Raw genomic sequence first — 22,924 nt, forward strand, 5'->3', positions numbered from 1 at the left:
TCCATTTTCTCTACTCTAAAAGAATTTGGAGCAACTTTAGCTTACTCTGCTGAATTTGTCAAATAGGCAAGCAATTTCTGAGTTCAGTAGACAATTAGGGAATAACATATTGCTTGTGCAAGCCTTCATACTTAAAAAAGACATAGTTTTATGGGTCTAATGAGAAGTTTATACTGCAACCCACTGTTCTTTCAGCCTATACTCTGTGAGGGTTATCTTGTTCCTCGTCTCTGGAAACAGGAGACAAATAAATAAGTGAAATTGCTTCCCCCAAGTGCTACACTCCATAAATGAGCAGAGCCAACTCAAGCCCCCATCAATCCACTGAACACACACACACACACACAGAGACAGACAGACAGAGAGAGAGACCTTATATCTGAAATCCCCTCCTCTAACAAGCTATTTAATTAAAGCTGGTTTCTTGGAGGAGGGATTCAAGCAAAAGATCTTTTGTTATTTAATGTCTGCTCATGATCTTGGGACAAGCTGGCATCCTCATCTGAGGTTCAGTGTGATACCATGCATCAGTCGATGAGCACCTTGAGGCTCTTTCAGTGAGTATAGATTTAAAAGCTCTTTATGGAGTTTAATTAATCGCAGAGAGATACAGGCAATAAGGAAAAGCACTGTGAGCCAAACTGTCTGGTCTGTTTGACCAGGAACTCATCAAACGCTGCAAATGGTGGTTAAAGCGTTAAAGGCCACAAGCTCGGCCTTCAAGAAGCGAGAATGCAGATGGGTAAGATGCGACTCTCATTTGGTTACATAACAAAAACAACAACACTCGTTGTTTACCTGCATTTAGATTAATACAGTTAACTTGTATTGTGTATTTAAGTTCCTGGTATAAGATTATTAATTTGCTTCAGAATGTGATTGTCTCAGTTCATCTGATTACTTAATTAGCCTTTTACATTTTATCAGTGAAAATGCATGCATGTACATGTATGTTGCACAAGTTGTAACACCTATCCTGTTTTAATGAGAGTCACATGAGACTGTCAGTTCAATTCCATCCAGTTCTCTCGACGGCTTTGTTATCTGGCTTTATTTCGTAAGGTGGGGGCCTCCATGGCCGATGTGTTACTATCGGATTCACTTTCCGATGGTTCAAACTGATACGGTTCTACGTGTACAGCAGTAGTATGTACGCACACTTCAATTTCAGGACTATCACAGTCACATGTACTACTCTCTGAGGAATCCAAAGAATCTCCAATAAATCCAAACGAAGAGGCCATTGCAACTACTCTCACCTGCTGAGTCTGGCTTTGGTCTATAGCACTGGTCTATAGCTATAACTATAGCTGTGACATCATCCTCCCAGGGCTGGCTGGTTCAGCAGGGCAGCTCGAATGCCAACTTTGCAGTCGATTTTTAACTCTCAAAAATGTATATATATTTTTAATTCCCAATTATGAGGCATACAAGAGTCAAGGATGGAGATACTATCCACTCAGAAATGTATTTAAAAATAAAGGTTCTGTGTCTCATCTCATTATCTCTAGCCGCTTTATCCTTCTACAGGGTCGCAGGCAAGCTGGAGCCTATCCCAGCTGACTATGGGCGAAAGGCGGGGTACACCCTGGACAAGTCGCCAGGTCATCACAGGGCTGACACATAGACACAGACAACCATTCACACTCACATTCACACCTACGGTCAATTTAGAGTCACCAGTTAACCTAACCTGCATGTCTTTGGACTGTGGGGGAAACCGGAGCACCCGGAGGAAACCCACGCGGACACGGGGAGAACATGCAAACTCCACACAGAAAGGCCCTCGCCAGCCCCGGGGCTCGAACCCAGGACCTTCTTGCTGTGAGGCGACAGCGCTAACCACTACACCACCGTGCCGCCCAAGGTTCTATGTATCTCCTTTAAAATGCTCCTATGGTGTGTGTGTGTGTGTGTGTAATAGCCTCTGACAGCCAAGTCCAATTCCTGGCCTTCTCACAGTGGAACTGTTTCTACTGACAAGGAGAAGGGGCAAAAGATAAGTCTATGGCATCTTTAAATCAGATAGCTTCGGACAGATGGGGCTTGTCAATCTTGGTTGGTAGCTCATCTAAGGGAAGGAAAACCCTGATTCCAAACCCACCTGATGCCTTGTAGGTTGTGCATTTTTACACAAAGGCTAGGGGAGTGAACTCTGAAAAATCCAGAGAGGAGCCATACAGGCAATTGGGCAGTGAACTCACTTCTCTTTTGGCAGCTCCTGCAGCAGTGCTGGAGCTGATCGTATTAGCACCAGCTTTTCCATTGGACCACTTCAGTAACACAGAGAGGGAAGATTTGCTGTCTGGGTAGCAGCCTGTCCTTCTTATACTTCACCCAGGAGTCATACTTTGTAGAGAACACTCCATCATCACTAGTCACTTAGTGATGGTACAACACAGGGAGGAACAATTTACCAGTTTTAAGTCCCAAGCTCAACTGGTGAAGAGTTAGCTGCCAGGGGCTCCAAACAATGGTGGGAGAGGCCAACACAGCCTTATTGGGCAGCTACCACCTGCCTCAAGCTGGGCAGCTCCCAGCCACTAAGATGCTGCCTTGCCATGGTCTACCAACTGTACTGGTTGTGTGTGATTTAGGGTGCAAACCTGATAAGTGGATCGATAACCTCACACCAAGAAACAAATTGGCCTTACTGGCCATACCAGGTGCTGCTCTTGTAGCACCTCTCACAGACTCACTCAACAAAGTGTGAATCCATAGTATCAAGAAGACTGATGGATGCCTATTACTGCCGACTGTTTCAGAATCAGGGTATACTTTTCGGATCCATGATAGTCCAAAAATCAACCCTCAGTTTTTTGTTTCTCTGCTACCAAAAAATTATATTTTGAGATAGAAATTAATTGTATAGAATTTCTGAGCTACAGATCATACACTAGGCATGTTACTTGTGGTGAGATGACAGCATATAATGTATTTCTAAAATTGACCCGCTTTCTTATAGTGCACAAGAGTAAGGTATTACCTGTTACCTATCTGCTTTGTGCCTTGTGGCACATAAGGCCTTCACAAAGCACTTTCACCTCTCCCTGTCAGCTGCTGCTGTTCGCACTTCATTCCAGGACTTCCAACCTGCTTCCTCTCTCTCTTTTCTCCACTGTTTATCTCCAGGTTGTTTTTAGTCTCCCTCTTTTCTTTTTGCCTTCTAGGGCCCAGGTCATTGCTATGTTGCAGTCACTGTTCTGATCCTGCCTCATTACGTGGCCTATCATCATCCACCTATGACACTTTATTTCCTCACACAATGGTTTCATACTTGCTTTCTCTAGTAATTCCTCTGTGCTTACATGATCTTATCAGGGCACTTTGAGTATTCTTTATAGGCACTTGATGTGAAACACATCAACCATTTTCTTGTCTTCCTTGTTCATTTTCCACGTCTCACAACCATATAATAGGACTGGTATCACTGGTGTCTTATACAATCTCAACTTTTTTCTCCTTGAGATTTTGTTAGAGCTCCATGTCTTCGAGGACTCATGAACATTAACATTAGCCCATGTGAGAGAGGCCTTCAGTTGCTTAGAAGTTACCCTGGGGTCCTTTGTGACCTCGCCGACTATTACACACCTTGCTCTTGGAGTGATCTTTGTTGGTCGACCATAACTCTGGAAAAATTGCTCAGTCATTTTTCTTTTGTATGCACTATAGCACATGCATATCAACCAATATGCTCATAAGAAATAGAAGAAATATTTACAGTGGTGCTTGAAAGTTTGTGAACCCTTTAGAATTTTCTATATTTCTGCATAAATATGACCTAAAACATCATCAGATTTTCACACAAGTCCTAAAAGTAGATAAAGAGAACCCAGTTAAACAAACGAGACAAAAATATTTTACTTGGTCATTTATTTATTGAGGAAAATGATCCAATATTACATATCTGTGAGTGGCAAAAGTATGTGAACCTTTGCTTTCAGTATGTGGTGTGACCCCTTGTGCAGCAATAACTGCAACTAAATGTTTCCTGTAACTGTTGATCAGTCCTGCACACCAGCTTGGAGGAATTTTAGCTCATTCCTCCTTACAGAACAGCTTCATCTCTGGGATGTTGGTGGGTTTCCTCACATGAACTGCTCACTTCAGGTCCTTCCACATTATTTCGATTGGATTAAGGTCAGGACTTTGACTTGGCCATTCCAAAACATTATATTTATTCTCCTTTAACCATTCTTTGGTAGAGTGACTTGTGTGCTTAGGGTCATTGTCTTGCTGTATGACCCACCTTCTCTGGAAATTCAGTTCATGGACAGATGTCCTGACATTTTCCTTTAGAATTCGCTGGTATAATTCAGAATTCATTGTTCCATCAATGATGGAAAGCTGTCCTGGCCCAGATGCAGCAAAACAGGCCCAAAACATGATACTACCACCACCATGTTTCATAGATGGGATAAGGTTCTTATGCTGGAATGCAGTGTTTTCCTTTTTCCAAACATAACACTTCTCATTTAAACCAAAAAGTTCTATTTTGGTCTCATCCATCCACAAAACATTTTTCCAGTAGCCTTCTGGCTTATCCACGTGATCTTTAGCAAACTGCAGACGAGCAGCAATGTTCTTTTTGGAGAGCAGTGGCTTTCTCCTTGCAACCCTGCCATGCACACCATTGTTGTTCAGTGTTCTCCTGATGGTGGACTCATGAACATTAACATTAGCCAATGTGAGAGAGGCCTTCAGTTGCTTAGAAGTTACCCTGGGGTCCTTTGTGACCTTGCCGACAATTACACACCTTGCTCTTGGAGTGATCTTTGTTGGTCGACCACTCCTGGGGAGGGTAACAATGGTCCTGAATTTCCTTCATTTGTACACAACCTGTCTGACTGTGGCTTGGTGCAGTCCAAACTCTTTAGAGATGGTTTTGTAACCTTTTCTAGCCTGATGAGCATCAACGACACTTTTTCTGAGGTCCTCAGAAATCTCCTTTGTTTGTGCCATGATACATTTCAGACTTTGATAGATCCCTGTTCTTTAAAACAGAGTGCCCACTGTTAGATTTAATCAGTCTCTTCAGTGTTGAATTGTTCAATTTAATGTTAGATTTAAAGCTGCATTAAGTGATTCATGTTAGTTTTATAGCCGCAGAATGTGATTTATGTTAGCCTTATTGCTGCACAAGGTGAATCATTTGTTAAGAATTTGATTTTAATATTTTAGCTTTTCATCCTTTAGTTTTAGATCCTTTTATTATTTTAAACTATTTCTGTGTAACTTGGCATTAATTTCTGATGCAGTTGACCTTCCTAGACTAGACTTTGTAGAATAAACATAGTCTCTTTGTTTAGACATTCTATTGCTATCGTAAGTACATATTGCCCTGTGACCTAAAGGTCAATTTATGCTGACAACCCAGTCCTCGCAGATGGTGTCTGCGAAGCCCCCCCCTTTGCAGACGCTCTGCGTGCACCTCCCAAAAATTGTGACCACCACAGACAGCCTCACAGACAGCATCGCAGACAAGAGTGCTCTGATTGGTCCACTCTACATCCGCTGTACACGCACTTCCGCTTCCCTACTTTCCCGGTTTGTTTTGTTTTCACAACCGCCATTTTTAAAAACATGAGCGAAGATGGAGCAGCACGAAGAGCGGTTGATCGAGGAAGTGAGGAAGTACGTACATCTATATGACTCCAGTTCTAGTCATTATAAGTAACCAGAGGATAAACACTCCACTAACCACACCCACCAACTACTCCTAGCGACTTTGCGACCCCTTGTGTTGTGGCGGTGAATAACATCACGCACTCCTATTACTCCCCGCTCAACGATAAATTACAACTGTCTGCGAAAAGCTATCGGCGAAAGCCTTGTCGCAAGAGCATGCAGAGGCCCTAAGAGTGTGCGTAAACAATGGCCTTTACAATCTGTCTGTACCTTGCTATCATATCATATCATCAGAATTGATCAAGAAATGTGTCATTATGCTATGATTTACGCACACACTGATGATCAAGGTCCACTCATTTGCACGCAAGTCAAACACACACACGTACATCTGATTGATGTAATTCTTTCTTCCACACACACACTTATTCATACACACATATGCACACACATAGATGCACTGACATCAAGCATACACACACATTCCTACGCTACGACGCACACACACAACACACACACACCCCTATTCATGCACACACATAGCGCCAAGGTCTAAGACGCACACACATAACACACACACACATCCCACACACACACCCCTATTCACGCCAGTGATCCGCATACAAACACAGACACATTCTGCCTTCACACAGATAAACAAAAAGTATAAAAAGTTTTCGTGGATGTTCCATCTTTGGCGAAAACTGTGAATAAACGATGGTTTATTACCCAATCTCTGGGTCCCTGTCTGCTTTCGCGGTTTTCACCCCAGAATTCTACAGGTGGCACAAGGGCATTGATCTCGAGAGGGTAACCAAGAGGTGAAATAACCTTTCACCCACTCACCCCTGATTGTCATACCATTTATTGAAAATACCTGACTCTAATTTCACCTTCAAATTTACTGCTAATCCTAGGGGTTCACATACTTTTGTCACTCACAGATATGTAATATTGGATTATTTTCCTCAATAAATAAATGACCAAGTATAATATGTTTCTCTCATTTGTTTAACTGGGTTCTCTTTATCTACTTTCAGGGCTTGTGTGAAAATCTGATGATGTTTTAGGTCATATTTATGCAGAAATTTAGAAAATTCTAAAGGATTCACAAACTTTCAAGCACCACTGTAAATGAAGATGTTGTAAAAAGCAGTTTTCAAAGTGTGTTGGAATGTGTGAAAAAAACATTACCCATTGTGGTGAACCATTTTGATCACTTGACCTGATGGGATTAAGAGTTGTCAGTAGGAAGGGTATTCACTCTTCTCATTGAATGGAATGGAATTTTTTACTCTTCTCACTGAATACCCCATCCCACTGTGAACTCTTTATCCCAAAACAATAGGACATGCATTTTTTGATGGCCAGTTAATTGTCCAAATCAGTGGAGCAGATTTAAGTTTTTGTGCTTGATTAGGCTTTGCTCTCCTATGATGAACTAAATTTCATTGTACATTTGTACAGTGGCAATAAAGGCATTCTATTCTATACATTCTTAAGACTGAACAGAATCGCCGCAAGTGATCAAAACAGTTCATCACAATGGGTAAGGTAATGTTTTTTCACATATTCCAACACAGTTCTAAAACTGCTTTTTACAACAGCTTCATTTATGTTGTTTTTTTTAGTACAATCATGACATATGTAACCCTCATGAAATTAGGGCTACTAACCTCAGGAGTAGTAAAAGTTATTGTCTAAAGAGTGCACACTATGTATCCGTTCAAGGGAACTCCCCACGAATAAGAGATTTTTTTTCCCAAAAAAAATTCCCATGAAACGTGTTGAGATAGAAGCTCCCGGATTCTCATCTCATCTCATCTCATTATCTCTAGCCGCTTTATCCTGTTCTACAGGGTCACAGGCAAGCTGGAGCCTATCCCAGCTGACTACGGGCGAAAGGCGGGGTACACCCTGGACAAGTCACCAGGTCATCACAGGGCTGACACATAGACACAGACAACCATTCACACTCACACCTACGGTCAATTTAGAGTCACCAGTTAACCTCACCTGCATGTCTTTGGACTGTGGGGGAAACCGGAGCACCCAGAGGAAACCCACGCGGACACGGGGAGAACATGCAAACTCCACACAGAAAGGCCCTCGCCAGCCACGGGGCTCGAACCCGGACCTTCTTGCTGTGAGGCGACAGCTCTAACCACTACACCACCGTGCCGCCTCCTCCCAGATTCTTGTATGAAATAATATAAAACACTCTAAATATTATCATAGTTACATGCAATTACACTAATAAGGTTATTTCCCAACTAGATGTCCAGCTTGAGAGTTCAACTGAAGTGATTCTACTGAATAATCCGATACTAGAAACTCCAGTGAGTGAACACGTTTTGGCTAGTCAATACTAGAATTATGCTCGCAAATTTAGGAAAGAACTAATACTGCTTTTAAGTTGCTGTTTGAAAGATTACCTCTTTAAAACCAATTGGAGTAATAATATAGTAATTCTCACTATTCCAACAAACTTTAGTAACCTGTTATTATAGTTAATACCATGTTTAATGTCAGAGAGAAAGAGTAAATGTTAACCCCACACTGGTGATTACTCTATTGTTGAGGTGACGTTGAGAGACAGACAGCTAACGTCTTGACTGACTGGTGCAGCCTGCGAGTTGAGTCAGTGTTGTGAGTTGGAATGTTATAAGATGCGTGGCACTTACGGTTCAGCCATGCAGCTTACATTAGTAGTGGTTAGCACAGCTTGCGTTAGTAGCAATGGTTTACTATGCAAACGCATTGCGGACGCATAGAATCCGAATAGCCAATGCATGTCTTGAATAAAGTTAAAGTGTAAACACTGTAAATTATTTTTATGTTTAAGTCAAGTATATTGACTTGATATAGTAATGAGTTGTCACATAATATATTACTGAAAAAGATGTATAGAAACATATGAGCATTTTGCTTAGTAATGTGAAATACTTTATTTTTATTTGTACATTATTATTTTGTGAAGCACCTTGAAAATGCAAGCTTCTAAGCAAGTGAAGTTCTAATGTTATATTAGTGATTACAGTGATATTGTTCTATTGCCCCAATGTAATCTGAGTGCATCCAGGTAATGGTTACACATGTAGAAAAGAAGTTGAAGAGATCTCATGTAAGAAGTAGAATTAGGAAACAGACACTGATTATTCTGCACTTTGTGTAGATTGTTTTTTATGCATATAGAAGAAACTGAATCCTGTGAATCTGAATCCTGTGAATCTGAATGCTGAGATGGCAAGCCAAACCCAGGTTGTGGATGCGGTGTGGCCAACCGTATGATCCAGAACAAACCTGATTCATTTATCAAGAAGACATCAGCTCCAAGTCCTGCCCGTCAGGTAGACAGGTAGTAAGGTAGTTAGAGGTACAGTACACATAAAGACCCGGACCAGAACGGAACTCATGGAACCTGTACGCACACACTGTGCATGGACTGAACGAACTATATCCTGGGAACTTTACACACACACACACACACACACACACACACACAGAAAGGACTGAATTCTTTAACAAGGATTTGACAATTGCCAAACAATCTACTTTTTTTATTTTACACTGTTTTGTACTGTGGTTGTTGCATGACCGATTGTGAAACAATAAACTGGTCATTTGTTCAACTTGTTCTTTTTCCTTAGGTCTACCTCTCCTTCAAATCTAGTAGATGTTAAGTGCTTTTTCCTAGTACTGGCCCCAGACTAGCGCTACACATACATACTACATAGATATTATTGTAGCTGAACTTGTGCTGAATACAAAAAAGTAATATGACTTTGAAAATACTGCTTAGATTTGTTGAAATTGACAAAATCAGAGTATGCCAAACTCATTAGTGCCAGAAAATACACTCAGACCCCAGAGGATTAAGTCCTGCTCTTCTTGCTCTAATCTTGTTGTTTTGTCCTGCATTTGTTGTTTGGTTAAGGAGAGTAGGGATATATCATCCGCAAAGTCTAGTCATTGAGTTTTGATGTTAACTTTCACCGTATGCCATTCTCACCATTGCCAACTGTCCTCCTCATCACCCAATCCATCATGATTAAAAATATAAAACCGGACATGTTACATCCTTGTTTCACTCCAGTTCTGATACTGAACCAGTTTTCTACTTCTCCTTGGTGTTCTACAGCACACTGAAAATATTCATAGAATAGTTTCACTATTCTCACAATTTTGTCTGGTATTATATACTTTCTCATGATGATCCACTGGCTTTCATGCTGAATAGAATCAAAAGCCTTTTCAAAGTCTCTGAAGTTCAGATATAATGTTGCTTGCCACTAACTTACTGTACTTGTTTGATGATGTTACAAAATATGAAGAGCTGCTCTGTTGTGCCCCATCCTTTCCTGTATCCTGCCTGTTCCTTTCTCAGCCTATTATGTACTCTACCTCTTATCTGATCAATAATAATCCTGCCAAGTAGCTTTTCCACCATGGAGAGTAGAGTGATGCCTCTTGAATTCTTGCATTCTTTTTGATTCCCTTTCTTTGCCAGCTTGATGATAAGTCCTTTCTTCCAACTATCTGGGATTTTCTCATCTCTCCATATTGCCTTCAGTAGTTCATGGATCTTAGTTGCTGAAAAATTTATGTCTGCTTTCAGTAGCTCTGCCATAATGGGATCAATTCCTGGCAATGTTCCATTTTGTAGCCTTTTTATAACTGTTCTTACTTCTCCTATAGATGGTTCGCTGACTGAAATATCCTCAATCAGTTCATCTGGTCCACATTTGTCATTGTAGGTTATAGGGTTATCTGGATCTTCTCTATCACCTCTTTAAAGTATTCTGTCCATCTTGAAAGAACCTCCTTTGATGAGGTTACCATTTTTGTCTATAACTGCTGTACTTTGCCTCGGTCTTTTATTGCATAGTTTTCATATGTTGACATCTTGCAGCTTCTTCTGCTTTACTTGCAATGCTTTACTTCCATTTCTTTTTGTCTGCTTTCAAACTTCTTTGCACTTCCTCATCCTTATTTTTATACTTCGTCTTCACAGTTCTTTGACTCTCTCTGAATGTGTGGTTAGGATTTTCTTGTTGATTTCCTCCCTTTCATCTACCAGCCTGCATGAATTTTTGCTGATCCATGGTTTCTTTTTCTTCCGTGGCTTACCCAACACTTCCTCTGCTGTCTCTGTATATACCTTCTGCATCACATGAAATCTAGTCTCTACTTCCTCACCTTCTTTCAACTCTGGCTTGAAACCTATTTTTCAGTGCGATGTTAAACTTCTCCAAGGTATCGACATTTTTCAGCTTCTCTGTATCATATTAACCCTGGTGCATTTTCCCCCCTTTCGCTGTTTTCTCAATCTCAATTTGACTGTTGTGCATATGAAATAATGGTAACTTCCAATGTCTGCTGACCTGTATACTCTAGTATCCTTCACTGAATTTCTAAAGTGTTTGTTAACTAACACATAGTCTATTTGATTCTTGGTTGTTCCATCTGGAGAGACTCATGTTTCCTTGTGAATTCCTTTGTGTGGGAATAACTTTCCTGTTGTAATAAGCTCATTCATGTCACACATTTTACACAGCCTTTCACCATTGTCATTCCTTCTTCCTAGTCCATGTTTCCCCATAACTTTTTCATAATGCATGTTGTCATTTCCCACTCTGGCATTCATGTCATCAGTGACAACTAGGATACCATGTATATTCCTTCTATCTAGTACATCCTGTAGCTTTTATATAGAACCCATCCTTTGTTTGATCGTCTGCATCCTCTGTGGATGTGTATATATTTACAATTGTCAACTTAAAATGTTTGGAAAAGAACCTGCCTTGGATGATCCTGCCACTTATTGTGGTCCAATCAATCAGTGATCTTGCTGCTCTTTTTGATATCAGTATGCCTACTCCTTCTTTGTGGTTGTTGTCATCCCTGCCAGAGTAAATTATGGTTTCTCCCTCTGCAAGCTGAACTTTTCCTTGTCCAATCCAATGTGTCTTACTTATCCCCAAGATATCTACTGTACCTCTCTGCTTGTCATCTCTCTTGCAACTTGTGCAATGTTTTCACTTCTACACAGTCTCCGTACATTCCAGTTGCTGATATTCATTGTTCTTTTTGGGTGTACCAACAGCCTGATCTGCTCAAGGGCTTTCTCCTGGTTTTCACCCTCTTGCATCATGGAGTCTTATCTGTGATGAGGTGAGGGTACAATATCCCAAAGGGTTTTTTTTTTGGTTTGTTTTTTTAATTTTTAATTATTATTATTATTTTTTTTTTTTACAGGAGAAGGTTATCAGCTCTCAGTCCAACCCCCAACCCGGAGCACCAGGGAATCACTCTTTGAGTGGTCCCAAACTTTCAACCTATTTACCATGGGTGACCCGACCAGGAGTACAAGACTCTGGCCAACATGGCTCTTAGGGTCACAGGGACATGCAAACTGCCTCACCACGATAAGGTGGTGATCCCATCCAAGACGGAAGAGTAAGGTACACAAAGTAAAAAACTGGTGAAATGTATGTGATTTTAAGTACAAATTTTCAAGTACTGTGCAGCAATGTTTGTACATGGTGGTAACTGTAATAACAAGTGAAGTGGTGAGAATCCTTGTGGTTTTCCAGAGAGGACACTTTTTGATGGACACACATTTCAACCACAAGTGAAGCTCTGCTGCAAATGTGTCTTGCACTTGTTTCAAGTCCTAGTTTTTATTGTACAACAACAGAGTATTCTGCTTCAAAAGAGACAAATGTATTTTTAAAAACTCCTTTACAACCTCATCATATGGTGAGTGTTTTCTGGAGAGGACATTTCTAATGGACTTGTAGTACTCGAGTCCAGGACTTGGACTCGAGTCTGAGTCATGCCCTAATTTGAAGGACTTGTGACTCGACTTGGACTTGAGCACTAATGACTCGGACTTGGACTCAGACTCGTGCAATAACTGCATTCGGACTTGTAAATTGGAGATGGGAACTCAGATTTTTTCTTTATTTTTTGTAACATGCCATAATAATTTGGCATAAGATATGGGCAGCATGGTGGTGTAGAGGTTAGCACTGTTGCCTCACAGCAAGAAGGTTCTGGGTTTGAGCCCAATGGCCGATGGGGTCCTTTCTGTGTGGACTTTGCATGTTCTCCCTGTATCTGCGTGGGTTTCCTCCACAGTCCAAAAATATACAGTTAGGTTAACATGGGATGGCTTGGACTGAAGTGCCCAAGAGTGGCGGCATGTACATGCACAGTGGCTTTGCTCTCCTATGATGAAAAGAAACTTCATTGTATATTTGTGCAGTGACAGTAAAGGTGTTCTTCTATTCTATTTTTATATCTACATTAATTGCTATACAAATTTCGTGCAAGAGTGTCACAATTGTGTGCCTTGGCACGTGCATCAGATAGACTCTCGGGTGCACTCCAGACAGTGCACGTGCCAAGCGGACTCTGGCGCGTGCTGTAAATGACTGGCACCTGCACAGGATTAAGGCACAATCAGCGTGCCTGTATAAAAAATGTGAAAACACACGTACTTTGTGAAGTATTGAGTTGCATTGCTGACACATTACCAAGCCTTATTTCCTTGTTTGGTTGCCTGATCCCTGATTTCCTGTTTCTCGTCTTTGATTCTGTCTAGTCTATGATAGCCTGTTTGCCTTGCTTGACCTATTGCTTGTTTCACTGTTTTATGATTTTGCCTGACATTCTGGGGTAGGTTTCCCAATAACGTTGCCCTTTAAGGCTAAAGAGAGAGCCGAGAGACTCTCTTCAGCAATGAACATTGTTTCTGTATGTGGTTTTCCTGAACTTACTCATCAGAAGGAGTCTTAATAGCAGCATCACAAAGAGCTTCTTTGCAATGCATGTCCCCGATATAGGCATGAGTAGTTGCTAAATCCAGTCGAGGTGGTCAAATAGTGTTCATTTTTTACCAAAAAAACCAATGAAATATAAAGTGTTTGACAATATAATATTTTTATATATTTTATTCAGCATGACATATATAAAGTGGTAATTAATAATTTAAACTATTTTACAGGGGCGGCATGGTGGTGTAGTGGTTAGCGCTGTTGCCTCACAGCAAGAAGGTCCGGGTTCGAGCCCCGTGGCCGGCGAGGGCCTTTCTGTGCAGAGTTTGCATGTTCTCCCTGTGTCCGCGTGGGTTTCCTCCGGGTGCTCCGGTTTCCCCCACAATCCAAAGACATGCAGGTTAGGTTAACTGGTGACTCTAAATTGACCGTATGTGTGAATGGTTGTCTGTGTCTATGTGTCAGCCCTGTGATGACCTGGCGACTTGTCCAGGGTATACCCTGACTCTCGCCCGTAGTCAGCTGGGATAGGCTCCAGCTTGCCTGCGACCCTGTAGAACAGGATAAAGCGGCTAGAGATAATGAGAAGAACTATTTTACATTTTGGGAGATAGGGTGGAGCAGCACGGTGGTGTAGTGGTTAGCGCTGTCGCCTCACAGCAAGAAGGTCCGGGTTCGAGCCCCATGGCCGGCGAGGGCCTTTCTGTGCGGAGTTTGCATGTTCTCCCCGTGTCCGCGTGGGTTTCCTCCGGGTGCTCCAGTTTCCCCCACAGTCCAAAGACATGCAGGTTAGGTTAACTGGTGACTCTAAATTGACCATAAATGTGAGTGTGAATGGTTGTCTGCGTCTATGTGTCAGCCCTGTGATGACCTGGCGACTTGTCCAGGGTGTATCCTGCCTTTCGCCCGTAGTCAGCTGGGATAGGCTCCAGCTTGCCTGTGACCCTGTAGAACAGGATAAAGTGGCTAGAGATAATGAGATGAGATGAGATATATAGGGTGTTAATCTGTGTGTACCTAAGGAGGTTGAATTGACCTCCTTTATATATATAAACTTTATTAATCCTGAGGGAAATACTTGTGCCAGAAGTCACTCCATAACAATCCAGTATACAGTGGAGTAAATAATTATTTGATCCCTTGCTGATTTTGTAAGTTTTCCCACTGGCAAAGATGTGAATAGTCTATAATTTTAAGGGTAGGTTTATTTTAAAAGTGAGAGATAGAATATCAAAAAGAAAATCACATTTTATAAAATATATAAATTGATTTGCATGTCGTTGAGTGAAATAAGTATTTGATCCCCTACCAACCATTAAAAGTTCTGGCTCCCACAGACCAGTTAGACACTCCTAATCAACTCTTTAACTGCATTAAAGACAGCTGTCTTAAATTGACACCTGTATAAAAGACACCTGTCCACAGAATCAATCAATCAATCAATCAATCAATCAATCAATCAGACTCTAACCTCTCCAACATGGGCAAGACCAAAGAGCTGTCTAAGGATGTCAGGGACAAGATTGTAGAGCTGCACAAGGCTGGACTGGGCTACAAAACCATAAGCAAGAAGCTGGGTGAGAAGGTCCTGGGTTCGAGCCCTGGGGCCGGCGAGGGCCTTTCTGTGTGGAGTTTGCATGTTCTCCCTGTGTCCGCGTGGGTTTCCTCCGGGTGCTCCGGTTTCCCCCACAGTCCAAAGACATGCAGGTTAGGTTAACTGGTGACTCTAAATTGACCATAGGTGTGAATGGTTGTCTGTGTCTATGTGTCAGCCCTGTGATGACCTGGCGACTTGTCCAGGGTGTACCCCGCCTTTCGCCCGTAGTCAGCTGGGATAGGCTCCAGCTTGCCTGTGATCCTGTAGAAGGATAAAGTGGCTAGAGATAATGAGATGTTTTGTCTCTCACAGTTAAAATAAACCTACCATTAAAATTATAGAATGTTCATTTCTTTGTCAGTGGACAAACTTACAAAATCAGCAAGGGCTCAAATAATTATTTCCTCCACTGTAAGTTAAAATACGGTGGTGCTTGAAAGTTTGTGAACCCTTTAGAATTGTCTATATTTCTGCATAAATATGACCGAAAACATCATCAGATTTTCACACAAGTCCTAAAAGTAGATAAAGAGAACCCAGTTAAACAAATGAGACAAAAATATTATCCTTGGTCATTTATTTATTGAGGAAAATCATCCAATATTACATATCTGTGAGTGGCAAAAGTATGTGAACCTCTAGGATTAGCAGTTAATTTGAAGGTGAAATTAGAGTCAGGTGTTTTCAATCAATGGGATGACAGTCAGGTGTGTGGGCACCCTGTTTTATTTAAAGAACAGGGATCTATCAAAGTCTGATCTTCACAACACATGTTTGTGGAAGTGTATCATGGCATGAACAAAGGAGATTTCTGAGGACCTCAGAAAAAGCGTTGTTAATGCTCATCAGGCTGGAAAAGGTTACAAAACCATCTCTAAAGAGTTTGGACTCCACCAATCCACAGTCAGACAGATTGTGCACAAATGGAGGAAATTCAAGACCATTGTTATCCTCCCTAGGAGTGGTCAACCAACAAAGATCACTCCAAGAGCAAGGCGTGTAATAGTCAGCGAGATCATAAAGGACCCCAGGGTAACTTCTAAGCAACTGAAGGCCTCTCTCACATTGGCTAATGTTAATGTTCATGAGTCCACCATCAGGAGAACACTGAACAACAATGGTGTGCATGGCAGGGTTGCAAGGAGAAAGCCACTGCTCTCCAAAAAGAACATTGCTGCTCATCTGCAGTTTGCTAAAGATCACGTGGACAAGCCAGAAGGCTATTGGAAAAATGTTTTGTGGACGGATGAGACCAAAATAGAACTCTTTGGTTTAAATGAGAAGTGTTATGCTTGGAGAAAGGAAAACAGTGCATTCCAGCATGAGAACCTTATCCCATCTGTGAAACATGGTGGTGGTAGTATCATGGTTTGGGCCTGTTTTGCTGCATCTGGGTGAGGACGACTTGCCATCATTGATGGAACAATGAATTCTGAATTATAGCAGCGCATTCTAAAGGAAAATGTCAGGACATCTGTCCATGAACTGAATCTCAAGAGAAGATGGGTCATGCAGCAAGACAATGATCCTAAGCACCCAAGTCGTTCTACCAAAGAATGGTTAAAGAAAAATAAAGTTAATGTTTTGGAATGGCCAAGTCAAAGTTCTGACCTTAATCCAACCGAAATGTTGTGGAAGGACCTGAAGCGAGCAGTTCATGTGAGGAAACCCACCAACATCCCAGAGTTGAAGCTGTTCTGTACAGAGGAACGGGCTAAAATTCCTCCAAGCCGGTGTGCAGGACTGATCAACAGTTACTGGAAACATTTAGTTGCAGTTATTGCTGCACAAGGGAGTCACACCAGATACTGAAAGCAAAGGTTCACATACTTTTGCCACTCACAGATATGTAATATTGGATGATTTTCTCAATAAATAAATGACCAATGATAATATTTTTGTCTCATTTGTTTAACTGGGTTCTCTTTATCTACTTTTAGGACTTGTGTGAAAATCTGATGATGTTTTAGGTCATATTTATGCAGAAATATAGAAAATTCTAAAGGGTTCACAAACTTTCAAGCACCACTGTACACATTTCAGAAATGTACATCGAGTCACTGGTGTCCACTGGAAGAGTTCAGTTCAGTTCAATTTATTTCTTTGTCCCAAATGGGCAATTTGGTTGCAAACAGGGTCACACACATCACACACACACACACACCACCACCACATAACACTATAAAATAAAATCACTAAAAAATAAAATATTCAACAAATAAATGAGGATATATAAAAAACATACAGAATACAGGTGAGGACAAAGGCTATAATGAAAAAAGCTATCTTTTCCTAGTTTGTGTATTGAGCATTTGAATAGACAAAGGAATAAAATAATTTTTATACCTCTGCTTGAAGGCCATTGGAGTTTTAAGGCGTAAGCCAGATGGCAAAAAAATGTATTCATTGTGCAATGGATGGCCTGGGTCTTCATATATTTGAATGGCTTTGTTAAACACCTGCTTATTAAAATATTCAGACCATCAAACTTCACACCCCACTAGCTACATTCACAATTTTTAAAAGTGCATTTTTCTCTCTGATGGTAACATTTTCCATACCAACAGATAATGGAGAATGTAAGAATTGACTCGATAAAAGCTTTATAAAACAGCGTCATCAGTGTTTTGTCAACCTGAAACTTAGCTAGCTTTCGAAGTGCAGAAAGTCTCTGCTGCCCTTTCTTGCACAGGGCAGTGGTATTCAGATCAAACTTAAGTCGGTCATCAATCAAGGTGCCTAAATGCTTGTAAGATGGCACAACTTCAATGACTTGGCCATTTATGACACTGTGCTTAAAAACAGGGGTATGACATCTAAAGTCTATAGACATATCTTTAGTTTTACTAATGTTCAGGTACAAAAAAAGCATCATTGCACCAGGACACAAAGTTGTCAATAACCGGCCCATGTTCATCCTCAAGGGAATTCAAGAGACTAACAATTACAGAATCATCTGCAAATTTTAAAATATGCCTATTGTCATGCTGGCTACGACAATCATTGGTGTACAATATGTACAACAAAGGGGAGAGGACATAACCCTGCGGTGAGCCTGTGGATGATGTTAGGCCACTGGACAACGCTTTATTTACCCTCACTCTCTGGACTCTCTGGGTGAGGAAATCAAGTAGCTAACCAGTCAAACTTGGGTCAAGACTGAAGTTGTTCAGTGATTTCTCAATTAACAGGTGGGGTTTAATGGTGTTAAATGCTGAGGAAAAGTCTACAAAAAGCAGCCTTGCATGGTTCCCACTTGTCTCAAGATGTTTATAGAGAAAGTTTAGTAAAGTAATTGTAGTGTCTTGCACCCCCCTCTTGACCCTATAAGCAAACTGATAAGGGTCCAGGAGAGGTTCCACCATGACCAAGAGCTCAGCTTTAATCAGCCTCTCCAGGGATTTTACTACAAGAGATGTAAGAGCCACTGGCCTAAAATCATTTAGGGTCTGAGGCCGGCTAACCTTAGCCACAGGAACCACAACAGACTGCTTCCATAGAGATGGCACCCTCTGCAGGGACAGTGACAAAGTAAATATATAAAAGAAAATAGGGCCTAACTGTTCAGCACACACTTTTAACATACGTCCACTGATATTATCTGGGCCTGGGCTTTTCTTCAAATTACAATATTTAAAACATTTAACAACACTCTGCTCATTAAAGCTAGGGGTGAATGGCTGGGATGTCAGAAGGCTCTGCTTAAGTTCAGAATGCCTGTTACTGAAGTCATGTGTGTTGAATCTGACATAGAACCTGTTGAGATCCTCTGCCAGCTCTGGATCAGGTATGTTGTTAAATTCTATCTTCCTCCTTCCCCTTTCCTTAAAGGAACAGTCCACCGTACTTCCATAATGAAACATGCTCTTATCGGAATTGAGACGAGCTGCTCCGTACCTCTCCGAGCTTTGCGCGACCTCCCAGTCAGTCAGACGCAGTCAGACGCGCTGTCACTCCTGTTAGCAATGTAGCTAGGCTCAGTATGGCCAATGGTATTTTTTGGGGCTGTAGTTAGATGCGACCAAACTCTTCCGCGTTTTTCCTGTTTACATAGGTTTATATGACCAGTGATATGAAACAAGTTCAGTTACACAAATTGAAACGTAGCGATTTTCTATGCTATGGAAAGTACGCACTATAATGACAGGCGTACTAACACCTTCTGCGCGCTTCGGCAGCGCATTGATACAGAGCTCAGATATCAATGCGCTGCCAAAGCGCGCAGAAGGTGTTAGTACGCCTGTCATTATAGTGCGGACTTTCCATAGCATAGAAAATCGCTACGTTTCAATTTGTGTAACTGAACTTGTTTCATATCACTGGTCATATAAACCTATGTAAACAGGAAAAATGCGGAAGAGTTTGGTCACATCTAACTACAGCCCCAAATTGGCCATACTGAGCCTAGCTACATTGCTAACAGGAGTGACAGTGCGTCTGACTGCGTCTGACTGACTGGGAGGTCGCGCAAAGCTCGGAGAGGTACGGAGCAGCTCGTCTCAATTCAGATAAGAGCATATTTCATTATGGAAGTACGGTGGACTGTTCCTTTAAGCCCCACCATAGTCTTCATGCTATCCCAGGCCGAGCCCAGGTTGTTCCTTTTTGTGTTTCTAATTTATCTCTATACTTCATTCTGCCCACCCTAATTTCTCATTTTAACTCTTTCTGTATTTTATGCAGTGCTAGTATGTTACCCTCTTTAAAGGCTCTATTTTTCTCATGCAATAGACATTTAATAGACTTAGTAACCCATGGCTTACTATTGGGATAAATTTTAACTGCCTTAGTTGGAATGACAATATCCTTACAATAAGACACCCAACTACTGATCACATCTGTCAATTCATCAATGTCAGAGCAGGAATCTTTAAACATGTCCAGATCTGTACATTCCAGGCATCCCTGAAGAGCAATAGTGGGGCGGTTTAGCTCGAATATTCAAAAGGATTGTGCATTTTGTGATACAAGCATAAAATTTGGCACAAATGTACATTGATATATGGCAAACATTTTCAGATATTGAGACACACGGAATTCTCCCTTCATGTCCGCCATATTGGAATTCAAAATGGCCGCCATTTGAAATCTACATTTTCGATTATCTTTGGGTCTAATGCTGCTATTGACTCGATTCTGGTGTCTAAATGTATGTTTTGGGGGGCAAGGAATCCAATGGTAACAATCTGCATTGCATATTTTGTACCAATGAGCCGCCATATTGGATTTCAAAATGGCCGTTGTTTGAAATCTACATTTTCGATTATCTTTGGGTTTAATGCTGCTATTGACTCGATTCTGGTGTCCAAATGTATGTTTTGGGAGGAAAGGAATCCGATGGTTACAATCTGCATTGTGTATCTTTATAAATTAGCCAACATATTGGATTTCAAAATGGCCGCCACTTGAATTCTACATGTGCGATTACCTCTGGGTCAAATATTTTTATAGTACATGACAATATTTGCTGGTATCCATTTTTCAAAATGACATACTTTATTACAGTACTCCACTTAATTCATGAGAGATGAATATTCATCATGTATTTTTGACAAGACAACATTTTACTCAAAGTCTGTGAAGTAAAAATTGTTTTGACAAGTTTGAGTTATTGATTAGATTCTGTGTTGTTCTAGGTTTGATATGGAACCCGAAGGAGTTCCAACAGTTAAGCAATAGGCTAATTATCCTAAAGTAGGTGAAGGTGACGGGCAGCACGGTGGTGTAGTGGTTAGCACTGTCGCCTCACAGCAAGAAGGTCCTGGGTTCGAGCCCAGCGGCCGACGAGGGCCTTTCTGTGTGGAGTTTGCATGTTCTCCTCATGTCTACATGGGTTTCCTTCGGGTGCTCCAGTTTCCCCCACAGTCCAAAGGCATGCAGGTTAGGCTAACTGGTGACTCTAAATTGACCGTAGGTGTGAATGTGAGTGTGAATGGTTGTCTGTGTCTATGTGTCAGCCCTGTGATGACCTGGCAACTTGTCCAGGGTGTACCCCGCCTTTCGCCCGTAGTCAGCTGGGATAGGCTCCAGCTTGCCTGTGACCCTGTTGGAGAGGATAAGTGGCTACAGATAATGGATGGATGGAAGGGTGAAGGTGACTGCATTGTCAAGCAGGAGAAGGTGTGTGTTCCTGAAAGTTTAACTGGAACAACTAGATAATGCTGATGAACAAGAATGAGCATCTATTCCGTCCTCTGCCTCTTGGTTACTTACTCAGTCACTGACTTTTGGTGGATGACTTCCTCATGATTGTACCAAATTCTTTCCTTTTTTTAAAATGATGGATTTAATATTGCTCTGTGGGTGCTCCAAGTTTGGGATATTTTTTTAATAACCAAACCCTAATTGACACTTTTTCAGAACCTTGTCCTGCATGTGTTTTCATAGGTTATTGGTTTTCATGATGCTGTTTGCTTAAGTATGCTCTCTAATAAACCCTGGAGCTTTCTACAATCAAATCACTGTCTTTAGAATGGAAATCACCTCATAGTTTCTGGAAACTTTCAGCTGATTTAACCATAACTAATTTAGGGGTTTTACACCAATGGAGGGTGAATAGTTGACAAATTAATTTTTTTATTTGTAAATAATTTTGCAAACTATACTGATCAATCCATTTCTCAATAATATGGGCTATTTTGTGTAGAGACATGACATACAGCTCTGGAAAAAAAAAAGAAATAAGAGACCACTTAAATCTTTTCTTAAATCAGCATCTCTGTGTACGGCAGCCATTTCATTCCAGTGTCTGTGCTGGGATTCCAACACATCTCATTTTACTTAATGAGGTATTGATTAGGTCATCACCTGCACCAAATATTATTTAATGAGGAAAAGTATAAAATCCACTGATGTGGTCATCACTATCCTCTTGCAATAGGACCAGTCTGGATGGCAAACACAGTGCTAGTATTACCTTAAATTTAATTGGAATATAAAAATATCTATTCTTCATGTAACAGTCCACAGAATGGAAACAACAGGGAAGTGAAGTTTAGGTCAGATAAGCGCAAATGTAGATTTCAAATGGCGGCCATTTTGAATTCCAATATGGCGGACATGAAGAGAGAATTCTGAGTGGCTCAATATCTGAAAATGTTCACCATATGTCAATGTACATTTGTGCCAAATTTGGTGCTTGTATCACAAAATGCACAATAGGTTAGCTATGCTGCCCCACTACAAGGCAAAAGCCCTCTGACCAATCCTCAATCTGAACAATCTGTCTCTTGAGTATCTTAAGAGCCGTTTGATATATGGGGATTAGATGAACACAATTATGATCCGATGAGCCAAGAGGTGGAAGAGGGATGGATTTGAATGCATTTTTTACTGAACAATAACACAAGTCCAATGTTTTGTTTTGTCTAGTGGGGCATGTGACATACTGATGAAACTCTCTGAGTATTTTAGACAGAGAGCAGTTCATGTCACCAAGAATAATGATTGGAGCATCAGGAGATCGCATTTGCAGAGAGTGGGTTACTTGGGAAATAATTTCACAGGCATTGTTATTGTTCGCTTTGGGATGAATGTACACCAGAGTAACAAACAGCTGGGGAAACTCATGTGGGAGATGAAAGGGGCGCAGTGCCACCGTGAGCAATTCAACATCAACAGTGCAGATTCTCTCTCCAACAATGACTGATCTGCACCAGCGCTCATTAACATATAGACACACACCCCCACCAGTGCACTTGCCTGTAGCCGTCTCATCTCTATCCAGCCGAACCGGCGAACCAAAGCCAGGCAGTTCCAAATCGCTATCCATATCGCGATCGGACAGCCATGTCTCTGTAAGCGCCAGGATACAAGAGTCTCTAAACTCGTGGAAGTACCTGACCTGTGTTTGTAATTCCTCAGACTTGTTCCGAAGTGACTGCACATTCGAAAGGAGGATTGTCGGCAGAGGGACGCG

At 41.3% G+C, this 22,924-nt stretch overlaps 1 protein-coding gene across 1 annotated transcript in view; it reads right to left on the minus strand.

The window, feature by feature from the left end:
• astn1 (astrotactin 1) overlaps positions 1–22,924 on the minus strand; it is a 1,125,762-nt gene that overhangs the window by 129,825 nt on the left and 973,013 nt on the right. The window lies entirely within an intron of this gene.

The sequence above is a fragment of the Neoarius graeffei genome, chromosome 1, assembly GCF_027579695.1.
Source record: "Neoarius graeffei isolate fNeoGra1 chromosome 1, fNeoGra1.pri, whole genome shotgun sequence".
Lineage (NCBI taxonomy): Eukaryota > Metazoa > Chordata > Actinopteri > Siluriformes > Ariidae > Neoarius > Neoarius graeffei.